Source organism: Pipistrellus hanaki (genome assembly GCF_964339955.1).
Source record: "Pipistrellus hanaki genome assembly, chromosome: X".
Classification (NCBI taxonomy): Eukaryota; Metazoa; Chordata; class Mammalia; order Chiroptera; family Vespertilionidae; genus Pipistrellus; species Pipistrellus hanaki.
Genome location: NC_140524.1, coordinates 94,663,938 through 94,677,147, shown reverse-complemented (window position 1 = coordinate 94,677,147; position 13,210 = coordinate 94,663,938). Strand labels below are relative to the sequence as shown.

Sequence of the window (13,210 nt, the reverse complement as noted above, 5' to 3'; positions counted from 1 at the left end):
CTGATTCTGATATATAATCATCACCACTAGTCCAAATCACCACAATTTCTCTTTTCCCTTATCATCTTTTGTCTGGATCAGTGTCCCTGCTTTTATTTTTGTTACAATCTGTTCTCAACATAGCAGGTGGAATGATCCTTTGAAAACGTTAGTCAGATTATATCACTTCCTCGTGCACTGCATTTAAAACAAAATTGAGAATTCATATCATGGCCTCTGAGTCCCTACACTATTTTCTCTGCCCCAAGCCCATTCCTACCCTGTTACTGACCTCATCTCCTTTCATTCTTCCCTTCTTGCTCTCTCCTCAGTCACCCTGGCCTCCCTGCTTACCTCAGAATCTTTGCTTTTGCCATTCCCTCTGGCCTGAATATACTTGCCTTAGTTGTCCATGTGCTAACTTTCACTGATCTGCCTGAATGTCATCTTAGAGAAGATTTCCTTTATTGTTTCATCTATAAAAGGCACTTCAGCTTTTCTCTATCCCCTTTTCCTGCTCTCTCTTCAGCGCAGCTATCTATTTGGTTATTGTCCACTTCCCTCATTAGAATGCACTTCTAGAGACTGTATCCCAAACACAGTGTTCAATAAATATCTGTTGAATGAATCTGTTGAGTGAATAGATCTCAGTTTCTTCATGTGTACAATGAATGAGAGGGCCATCTGGCTGGAGCATCTGTTACTAAGCTGGTTGCCAGGATTGTTTCTACTGATCTGACTGGCTAAGTGGGCATCCCTTTCTTCTTATGTCAGTCCCTCCCAAAGCTTATGGACAAAATGACCAGGAGTGTCTGAGTCTTGATGTTTGCTTGCTGGAAACTCAAAACAAGCTCTTTTCTGAAGGGGCCACCAAAGTAATTCCTTTTCTGTCCTATCACTTATAGAGGTAGATAGTAGGTCTCAATCCATTCTGGGATGGAATGGGGCACATACGTGCACAGGGAACTTGAGGGAGAACCAACTGACATTCCTGTCACAACATTCTTCATTGATTTCTCATGTAGCAAGATAATGCACGCAATCATGCTTCTCAAGTTGCAGCGTGGAGAGGAATCCCCAGGAGATTTTGTTGAAATGCAGACTTTGAATTCAGTAAGTCTGGGATGGTGATTGAGACTGCATTTCTAACAAGTTCTCATATGATGCCAATGTTGCTGGTCCATGGACCACACTTAGTACTAGGCTTGTGCTACACAGCATGCTAAATAAGCTACTGACAGTGCATCTTAAAAAAAAAAAACGTAGGCAATATAATATTATCACACTTAAAGTTAAAATTGTGCTCATTTAATATGACCCAATATTTAGTTGATATTCAAATTTCTCCAATGGTTTCCAAAATGCCCTTTAACGAATCAGAATCTACTCTAGGACAACCCATTGCATGTGGTTATTTCCCTTAAGTTTCTTTTATTCCAAAACAGTCTATTTTTCATGACCCTGACTTACCGATGGGTAAGTGGCCCATAAAAATATTTTACTCTCTAGCCTGGACAGTGTTGCTCAGTGGTTGAACATCAACCTATGAACCAAGAGGTCACAGTTTGATTCATAGTCAGGGCACATGCCTGAGTTGCAGGCTTTATCCCCAGTGTGGAGCATGCAGGAGGCAGCTGATACATGATTCTCTCTCATCACTGATGTTTCTATCTCCATATCTCTGAAAAAAATAAAAATATATTTAAGAAAATATTTTACTTTCTAGGTGTTTGTGGTTTCTTCCTTGTGGTGTCATTTTGTTAATTTATCTGTATTTCCTATAAACTAGAAGTTGGCTCTAAAAGCTTCATGAGTATATGCTAAATATATGCTATTGAAATGATCACAAATGATGAATATATAATATGCATCACATCAGGTGACATGTGATATCTGCTTGTTCTTTTTTTTTCTTTTTTTTTTAAAGTGTGGATTCTTCTTTTTTTTTTTTTTAATATATTTTATTGATTTTGTTCAGAGAGGAAGGGAGAGAGATAGAGAGTTAGAAACATCTATGAGAGAGAGTTATCGATCAGCTGCCTCTTGCACACCCCCTACTGGGGATATGCCCGCAACCAAGGTACATGCCCTTGACCGGAATCGAACCCAGGACCTTTCAGTCCCCAAGCCGACGCTCTATCCATTGAGCCAAACTGGTTTCGGCAGATATCTGCTTGTTCTATCATTAGTGATGCAAAGACAGAGGCATGGATTAGGGTGATGACAATTTGATCCCTCTGCCTCAGCAATTTTCAACTTGTGTGTTGCAAGAATTTAAAAAAATATATATTTTTATTAATTTCAGAGAGGAAGGGAGAGAGAGAGAGAGATAGAAACATCAATGATGAGAGAGAATCATTGATCGGCTGCCTCCTACACACCCCACACTGGGGATTGAGCCCCCAATCTGGGCATGTTCCCTGGCCCGGAATCGAACCTGGGACCTTTCAGTCTGCAGGCCGACGCTCTATCCACTGAGCCAAACCAGCTAGGGAAGACGCAATTTCTGACTATCTAGTCCTGGGCACTGACCTCTTTTCCCTTAGATTGTCAAATAAAAAAAATGATAATAGCCAACTCAACAATAGCCATCCAGTGTAAATGGATCAAAATGATACCCATTTTTGTCAGACTGGTAAAAATATATTTCTTGGCATTATAAAAAAAATAAAATTCTCGCAGAATTTTAGTAATTACCTTGTTTCCCCGAAAATAAGACATCCTCTGAAAATAAGACCTACTCACAGGTTTCCTTCTGAGTGAAATATAAGGCATTCCCCGAAAATAAGGCCCACCCCCCCTAGGCTAAACATGAGATGTTTGGTCCACTGATTCTGAAAGAAATGGAGTCACAAGAAATTCACCAGGAAATTCAGGAATTAAATTGTTATGATGATGTTCCAGAAGATGATGACATGACTGTCATTGAATAAATGAGTAAATTCTTGATACTGTAGGATTCACAGTTTGTCTGGTTTGTGTTGACAACTACCGTACTACCGTACCGTATACAGGTAATAAATTTCCTTTATTTTCATTTAACAATAAATGTGTACTGTATTCTTCTTCATGGAAAAATAAGACATCCCCTGAAAATAAGACCTAGTGCATCTTTGGGAGCAAAAATTAATATAAGACACTGTCTTATTTTCGGGGAAACAGGGTATTTATGTGTGCCATGACACGAAAAAGATTGAAAATTGCTGCTCTACCTATACTTAAGTTTTACTCTTTGAGACCAGAACTTTAATATTGCTTGTTTTTTACTTGGCAACATTCTTATTTAAACAAACAAATAAACAAACAAAACACCAATTCATAATCTTTGCCTGAATCAATCATTTCTTTGGGGGCTTCAAAAATGATGATTATATAATCCTAGTATTCCTTTTAAATGTATTTAATTGGGATTGTTCTGGAATGAGGAGCTGTCTTTTATCAATTGGGCCTATTTGGCTACTTTCCAGGATAAATGCTTAACTCTTTTCCTTTGATCACCAACTTTCAAAGGAAGGAATTGGTTAAAGAGTTGCCCTGAATGGTGCCAAATGAGTTTTTTCCCTGGATTTCTCTTTTTGATTTATGGATTTTCATAGATTCAATATATTTCAAATAATACATTGTTCTCTTGTTCTCTTTGATGCTCATTTGTCACAAGTTTGGCCAATAGGCGGGGCACTTTCAATGTGACTCCTGTGTCCTTTTGACAGGATCCAATTAATCTTTAAAAGCTCTTTCTTTTTTTGCTCATAAGTTGTCTTAGACTCTAATTGTACCTTCTCTGCTCCAGGCCTAGAATCAACCATTTTTCCAAGGACTTGCTGGTTCCTTTGAATGAGGAACAGGCATTAGGGTAAAAAAAGAAGAGTTTCAAGGTTACATATTGTACTAGTAACTGGGGTAACATTGCTACTAGGACATTTTAATTTAGAGCCAGAATGACTTCATATTGATATATCCCAATTAACTTTGACATCACTGTGCTTTTGCTTAATTTTGATTTTATAATTTTCTTTCTTTTATTCAGAAAATCTTGATTCTTCATAGTTATTTGTTTTTTAAATCTTACATTATTAAAACCTGTTTCTGAATAAGAATATCACTGTTATGTATAACAATATTACCAAATGATTTAAAATTTCTTTATGACTCTTTTCACCTTGGATAAAATTTCCCACTTAGACTGAGCTTTTTAAAAACTGAATTTTGGTTAGATATTAGAAACTCTATCAATGTTATATGAATGAATAGTTTGCTGATTAAATAAGTAGTTTTGATTCCTATATATTCCATACAACAGAACAAAAATGTGTTGGGGATAAAAAAAATCAAGTGGATTTTTAAAAGTCAAGTTTATTTGGTAAGCAATTAGTAGCTGTATGAAATCCATATGCCCGTTTGCATAAAATTTTAATTTATTTAAAATATATTGATATAATTTAAGAAGACAGTTTATGCAGAATCCCGAATTTAGTTGAGTCCTTATTAATAGGATTGTGGATTTAAACTTTTTCTTCCTATTTTCTGTTCCCATTAAAAGGCATTAGGAAAGAAGCAAGGAATCATGGGAGGTTGTGAAAGACTAGGGCAGGGTCTGCCCCACCAAAGTATGAAGAATTGTGAATGATGCCCAAACTACATATACTTCAATTACCCATTCCTAACTTCATAGAGGAGTTAATTCTTATCTTAATGTTTCTCTCAAATAGGGCACAAGCATTTAATTGTTGGTCTTACTTAAGAGATATTAGCTTTCATATTATAGAAGGACGGAGGAATGGCTAAAAGAGAAAAGGATTTCTGGGGTCCTTCTGATATTGGTAGGGTGTTGGGGATTTTTCTTCCTATCCCACAGAGGCCAATAATTTAGCAAGTACTTTTTATTTTACTCTGCTCAGAGTCAGCAAGGACTTTCATAGTCATATCACTCATGCTTCATTTAACAATAAGGTTTAAGAAAAGAATGCCAGTTTAAACATGTAATTTAACACTCTGTTTCTGACAATAACCAGTGGATGCAATTTATTCATCACACATCAATACCCCTAACACATAACAACAGGAAGTTTACCAAAGACAGTCATTTGAGAATTAAAGGAGTCTATATATGCTGACAGAACAAGCAGCATGAAGCATTTTCTGCCAACTTATTATTGACCCAATGGTTCTTTTGAAAACCCTCCACTTGAGAGAAAATAGGGAGATGTGAAAAAGAAATTGTCTGTGGAGGCAATCTAGGAGCCATTTTACATTGGGATACTTTTTGTTGTATTTATCAAGCTTGAGGAACCCACTCCTCTCTCCAAATCCAGATTCTCTTCACTTCCTTTATAAGTAAGCATAACCTTGGGTCATGAGCTATGTGGCTAATTGGAGAACAATTCATTTTATGTACCCTGTCATAAAGAGCCTAACAAGGATAAAAATACCCATTGCTTTTTTCTTTCTTAAACAATGTCTGTATTGTGTCTCAGGGATGTTGCTCTTTAATTAAGTACATTGCTAACAAGAGGCAAGAACTCTGTTTTTCACGCTTTCTGAATCCCTACCATGATGATAGGTGATGTGGTTGACCTTCAGGTGCTCAAAGTTTCAAAAGTGAGAAGCATCTCTGAAAACACAAGGTTACAAAGAGCAAGTGCTACCTTCTTTCCTTGAGATAATTATCCACTTATGGTGGGATTCCTTAACTCTAAAACACTTTCTCTAGGAAACTCTTCCTATGGTGAGGTTTGGAGATAGCCAACTGATGAGAATCCAGCACTTCACTCTATGTATTGTGACCATATTTTCTGAACTAAAAATCAGCACCGGATCTGGCAATATGATAAAATATTTGAAATTAGGACTACTCTAGAAATCCTCCACATATGGTTGCCATACCTTGATGTCTTCAGAAAACCAGGACTTGAGTTGTGTTTGATGTCATCTGGATATCATATGATATTATATTCTTTGCATCTTTCAGAAGTAAGTTGGGCTCTTTTGGATTTGATGTTTAACCATCATCATATAGAACCTGCAATAAATAATATGTGTGATAAGTAGAGCATCTGTAGTGTTCTTAAATTATTAAGTTTTAGTGTTTTTTATTTGTATATTTATCTTATGTTTTCAGTTATATTTTAAACTCCTTGAAGGCAGGTCATTTTGGACCTGCCATAGAACCAGGAATAGCAGACTTACTGTCTACTGATTTAATACATGTGTTTCAGTACCTATCCTATATCCCCAAATCCTCAGGGACTGAAATTTCTAGCCAGAACGGTGTTTTAGGTGGTCATTTTCTCCCAAGGTAACTTCACTATGACATAAATGCAAGTAGCTTGTAGAGTTTAGCATAGTAAGGTAGCTATTAAGATCAGGCTGAAATATTACTCCCTTTATAGAAAAGAGTCTCTGTGCAGAAAATTAGGCCTTTGGGGCTGGTGGTCTTTGAATAAATGTCCTTGTCATTCCAGTGAATGTATTGCTCTCATAATAATGTGTAGATGGAAGAAATGGCCTAGAGCTGTTAGCCATCCATCTAATGCTGTAGGCATTTTAGAAATGGCAACAAATTGGGCCCTGTTATTGCACAATTTTTTCTATTAGGTGTTTGAAAATGTCAGACCAGAGATGGAAGGCAAGGTGTGGCACACCTGCCTCCATTTATACTCAACACCATTCATTGCTTTCTTTCTTTACCAGAAATTGAACAAGGAACCAAGGCAGGGGCATAATGTACCTTTGTTCTGAGGATTTGAGCCTGGATGGGACAGGAGATGAAATATATGAAAAACCCAAGTGTCTGTGATGCAAGAAAGAAGACTCAGCATGTAGAGGAAGAATTAATTTGAGAATGAATGGCAACTTAATGTTTCTATTAAACCCTCACTGAAAGAGATGTGACTTGGGTTTTCTTTGCCTCCTGTTCCTTGTGTCTTGGGGAATATGCAGAGAATAGGCTATTCTACATTCAGGTTAACAGGAATTCATCATTACTTAACTGAGGACAGCTGCACCTTTGAGAGAGGGAGCTGATGAGGACAAGAAAGGGAGTGCGGAGGGAGCTTGGTGATTTCCTTGGATCTATTCAAGTTCTGTTCTACAATGAAAAAGCAAAGTGGAAATTAACATGTTTTTCTGGCGATTGCATTGAAAAGAGAAAGGAAATCATGCTTTTTAAGCTTTGAGGAGGCATAAAAATACTCCTCATCTTCTCTGTAATTAGCCTTGGAATAAGAAGTACTGTCCTTTCACAGAGGTGTCACATTTTCTTTGCCTTGCTTGAACTGGGAGATGTTTCCATGGAGAACACTGATTGATCTTTGTGAGCTCCTGAGAAAGCAGCGTGGGCTTTATTGGCCCCGGAAAAGGTACCAAATGTGGAAAGTGCACTTAGCACATGTGGATGAGCGTGCAGTCTCACAGCACCTCTGCTTTTGAGTCAGAGCAACTGCATTTAGTTCACAGCTTCCTGTGCTGATCAGCAGCTTCATTTATGAAGTCAAGAAACCTAACCAGATCCTCGGCCACATCACACATGTGTTAGAAAAACCTCTGAGTAAAAGTTATTTCAGGAAAAGGTGATATATAAATTAGGTAATGGAAGATTTTCAAGTATTATTAGAACAGGGTTTTTCAATCCTGGCACCATTAACATTTGGGGCTAGGTACTTCTTTGTTGTGAAGCAGTCCTGTGCATTCATTGTAGGATGTTTAGTAGCATCCCTGGCCTATCCCCACTAGATGCCATTAGCATATCCTTCCAAGTTGTGAAAATAAAACAAAAAATGTCTCCAGACACTGCCAAGTGTCCCATGGAGGGCATAATTGTCTTCAGTTGAGAGCCACTAAATTAGCATTAGATATGGAATAAACATTTGCTCCCAAAGGCAAATGACTCAGCTGAGACTTACTATTGTATTAAAGTTATGAAGGCTTGTTTAACTGACAATTATTATTTGTCTTTGTAAAAACCAGCCTACTGCCAAAGTGTAAATAAGTAGATGGATACTTTTCTTTCAAGGGCTGAGAATTGACAAGAGGCTGTATGGCTCATCAGCAATGCCAGGACATCATTTGGTTAGACAGGTGATCTTGACACAGCCTTTGAAGGACAGTAGACTCACCTCTGCTCTACATTCAGTGGAAAGCAATACTCACTGTGGAAGTACTAAAGGGAACGAATTCTATTCTCTTATTTTGCTCACCCCCCTCTTTGCCCTTTTTATTCAGCACTCTTCTTCCCAGCTTCTCTTTCTTGAAGAACAAAAGTTGGGAGCTATGTCATTGGCGTTAACAAGTATCATCTCACCTGCTCAACTTTTGGGATCAGTGCTATTATGGTTCTGAGTCTCAGAGTTGGTCCTTGGGCAAAAATGTGATATCAGAAAACTCCATGGTTTCCCAGACTTCATTTTCTTTGCTCTTTACCCTCCCTTCACACATGCCTTCTTTTCAACCCATGTCTCATTCTCTGCAAATCCACCTCCAGGTGCCACAAATGCCTCCTTAATCTTTCTTCCCTCTCACTTTATAAAAATCAGATTTGGGGGAAGGAGGAGAATCTGATTACTGGTACACAATGTAGCTAAATATACATCTCTTTTGTCTTTTGAAGACTGGTATGCACAGTCTTTTAAAATATCTTTAAAACTGACATATTATAAAATCATTTTAATATATAGTTCTATGAGTTTAACACACGTGTAGGTTTGTGTAACCGCCACCACAACCAGGATAGAGAACATTCCATCACTTAAAAAACCCACCAAACCACCCCTTGGGTTGCTCCTTTGCAAAACCCTGCTTCCCACTCCTGAACCCTGTTCTCCATTCCTATACTTTTTGCCTTTCCAGAAGTCCTGTAAATGGAGTCATAAAGGGAGCTTTGAGAGTGTCTTGTTTCACTCAGCATAATTGATGTTGTTTGCATCGTTAGTTATTTCTTTTTCTTGCTAGGTAGCATAGATGTACTGCAGTGTGTTCATCCACTCACCTGTCGGAGGACATTTGGGTTGCTTGCAGCTCTTGGCAAATATGAGTAGGGTTTCTATAAAGTTTTCTGTATAGGTCCTTGTGGAAACAAGTTTTCACTTCTCCAGGGATGGCATGCTGGATCATATGGCAAGTAGCCCTTTTTATTTTCCAGAGGAATTTTTACTTGCATTAGGTCTAAGAATGAATTCAACATTTAAACTGTAATGATTCTGTAATTGTGGAATTTCAGGCTGTGCTTTTCAGATTTAGAGTAAGATTGTGTATATGTAAATGAGTGTACATGAGTGTGAATGTGTGTGTGTGTGTGTGTGTGTGTGTGTGTGTGTGTGTGTATGCATATGCTGGACATGTTAAAGGCTGAGAGTCCTGAAATCACCTCAGCTTAAGTGGGTGGCCTATTTTTGCTCATCTTGTGCTTGTGGGTCAACAGGCCAAGTTTTCTCCCAATGCTTTTATCCTGACCTATAGTATCAGCACAGGAAGAGCTATTTAAATCGGATAACTGTTTGACAAACAACCGTCTGTTCTTGACAAGTGGATTTCCTTCCACCTCTAAATCCCATGACTATGACTGCGACTCTATGCTTGACTCATTCTGTAGCTCCATAAATTTCATGGTTGTCAGCAATGTCTAATCTATCTTCCATAGTCTGGAACTACTCAGGCGGCAGACTCCCTGAGCTGGGTGTGCTCCTTGTACTCACTAAGGTACCTGCCATCCTTGGGATGCCTACAGTTTGTGTCCTAGAGAATTATTTCATTTTAATTTTTACTGCAAGAAAAAGTCTTTGCCAAAGGAAAACATGAGCGATGCATCAAACAATTCTATTGATATAATTTCTTTCTATTTTCAAATGGCTTTCATTGCCAGAGGTTTTGTTCCAAAATTCCACAATTCAGAATTTGCATATACCACTATTTTTTTCATCTTAAATATCATTGCCATGTATAGTCTATGTTCAGAAGATGTTGAGCTGAATGGGTGAAATAAATAATTTGGTGAAAAAGAGTAAGATCCATGTAATTATATTTTTCTTCCTTCTGTTACCATTATGTATACAATATCAAGCCATCTCTCTCTCTCTCTCTCTTTTTTTTCTGAGCAAAATTTGGCTTTAAATGCCAAAGATGTTTCTTCCGTGTGTGTGTGTGTGTGTGTGTGTGTGTGTGTGTGAAAAAGAACACTTATTATACTTTTATAGCAGCCCCTTATGTTCTCATGCTTTCTTGTCAGATGCCTTGGGAGCAGCAGGTGCTTTCTGGGTTGGGGCTTTCGGACCCTTTTGAGCATTTGGAGGCGCTGGCTTCTGGCCTGCAGCGGTGACCTTTTTTGCTGAAACATTTGCAACAGCTGCTGCAGCTACGCCATCAGCAGCAGGTGATTTTTGGGGAGGAGCTTTTAGGAGAGCTGCCTTTTGAAGCTTCCTAACTTCAAGCTTAATCATTCGGGCCCTCATTTTCTTTGCCTTCAGTACTTTGTAACGATCAAAATCTGTCCTCTTGGCTTTCTTTTCTCTGGCTTCAATCTTCTTGACCCATCTTGTGGCTGCCCATTTTGTATCGATATCTGCCTTCTCCCAGGCTTGGCGAACATACTTCTGGTGGGCACTGTGTGAGAACTTGAGGATGAAGTCAGTGAGCTGCATGCATTTGAAAGGCATAGCCTATCTCCTCACTTGTGTGCAAGGTCCATCAACCAAAGCCCTGTTCTGATCCATAACATCTATGATCACCACCAGCTTCCCAGCATGAGGTCCAAAGGAGACATAGGCTACCCAGCCAACTTCCAGGAAGTGCCTGAACACCATGGGGGTGGCCCTTGGCGAGAAGGAAGGAGGTCCACCCAGCCATGTGTATGTGTAGAAGGCCACCCGGCCCCTGCGCTCTATTCACTTTATAAAAAAATACATTTTATTGATTTTTTACAGAGAGGAAGAGAGAGGGATAGAGAGTTAGAAACATCGATGAGAGAGGAAGAGAATCATTGATCAGCTGCCTCCTACACACCCCCCACCGGGGATGTGCCCACAACCAATGTACATGCCCTTGACCGGAATCAAACCTGGGACCTTTCAGTCCACAGGCTGATGCTCTATCCACTGAGCCAAACCGGTTTTGGCTCTATTCACTTTTTTAATTAGGTATTTTAATAAAGGTTTTAATATGATTAAATCCCTGAATTGATTATGATGTGACCAATGCAATATACAGTCTAAAGTAGACAACATTTAATATGCTCATTGGAGGAAAGAAGAGATGCCAAAGTCTGTATTATTGATAACCTACTGTTTTTCCCTCTAGAGAATAGTAGTAAGTACAAAAAGTTAAAATGAAATTTATTTAGTAGCTTGTATAAATATGTTATGTTTGGTAGAAATGTGATTAAGTGCTCAAAGAAATTGAAGTTAGTTATTTTGCAAAACAATAACAAGACAAAAAACACACAAGACAAAAAACAACAACGCCTAAATAAATAAATAAGCAATATTTCTAGCTTCATCTTTCTAACTACTAGTTTTTACCCTAAGTATTAAAGTGAGAATATTTATTTTGGAATTGTTAGCAAAATGTAATTAGGTAACTTGTACTGTAAGCTCCAGAGCTCATTTGAATTTGAAAGATGGAGTCACTGATTATTGTATAAATTTGGACATTATTTTACTACTCCAGTTACCAGGTAATGCATACTCATTCTTTAAACTTGAGATAAAAATGCCATTTTTTTCAATGAGACGTTCCAAAACCATCCCACACAAAATTGTTCTATTATCCATATAGCACAGTTCTATGGTAACATATTTGAATTCAGGTCCATCTCTACCAACGGTCTGTGCTTGAGGGTGAGATATATGACTCATTTTCCTTTGAAATCTTAGCATTTAGAGCAGTGTCTGACACATTGAATAAGATACCTGAGGTATAAAGATAACTTTGGACATTTCAGTTTTTTTGCATGAATTTATGTATGTATGTATGTATGTATGTATGTATGTATGTATATGTGTTTGAGAAACTGATAGATGGTAGAACTGAATGAAAACAGAGCTGTTTCCTGTAGTTGTATACTCACTGACTGATGTAGTGCTTTTGTTAGAAAAAGGACACAACCCCAAAGTGCATGGCTTTGGGGAATAGAGTGTGTGCTGGATTCTAGTCCCTACAACCCCCTTACACAGGTGCTGTTGTGCAGGATACACAACATATGTGGCAATCCTGATATCATTATATGTGGCAGTCCTGTTATCAAAGCAACTGCTTTAGCTCCTCCCCTGTGGTAGATTATTATTGTTTTATTTCTTCTTGTGTCCACACCCTTTGCCATGTGACTTTGGAGTTCTTCCCACTAAAGGGGTGGACTGTATTTTTGGCTATGTGGTAAGCTTTGGCCAAAGGGATGTGAACAAATGTGAGATGATCCGAAGGTGCACTTGCAATGACTAGACTTTACCTCTTACATATCTGCTAATACCTTGAGAAGCATGTGACCAGGCTAGCCCACTGGTCCCAGGAAGAGAATGAGAGACACTTGAAGCAGAGTTAAGTCACCCAAGCCAAGGCCAGACTAGATCCATTGATCTTCAGTCACCCTTGCAGATGTATAATTAAGCCCAACAGAGATCAGCAAAGCCACCCAGTGAAAGCTCAGCCTAGATCATCTGAATTCCTGCTGACTTATGGGCTAAATAAATACTTATTGTATGCCACTGAGATATTGTGATTGCTTGCTGTACAGCATTACTGTGGCCATACTGAATTGGTACATCCTCTTTCTCCCCAAAAAGCCCTAGGAGCATGGAGCATATACAATGTTGCTTCTTCCATAACTTCCCTATCTCATTAGGAATTTGCATTCCTTTTCAGAAATCAATGCTTCCTCACCTTTTTTTTTTTTTTTTTTTTTTTTTTTTTTTTTTTACCAGAATCAGATAAAAACACACATTAGAAAAGATTTAGGGATGCCTGATTTAAATGGTTCTGATGAGAAATTAAGGCTAATACTAGGTTCCAGAACTAAAGGAAAAAAGCAATCAGAACTTATGGTCAGATAATTCTGATAAAAGAAGTGTGGGTAGTGGAGAGTAGGAAGAGGGGAAACAGGTTAACCTTTCTATTCTTAGTGAGGAAGATTTCTCAGTGCAACAGCAGGTCAATTCATAACCTCTCTATTTATAATTCCTTTCATGTAGGATTTGGATGTATAGTATAATTTCAGCAGACCATAATTTTCTATTTATAGATAGGAGAT

The 13,210-nt window shown here is 38.2% G+C and overlaps 1 pseudogene across 1 annotated transcript; it reads right to left on the bottom strand.

Annotated features, from left to right (window-relative positions):
• Positions 1-10,181: 10,181 nt before the first annotated feature.
• Positions 10,182-10,772, bottom strand: LOC311614976 (large ribosomal subunit protein eL14-like; annotated as a pseudogene). The gene has a single exon. The product of its transcript is annotated as a large ribosomal subunit protein eL14-like (transcript).
• Positions 10,773-13,210: the final 2,438 nt, after the last annotated feature.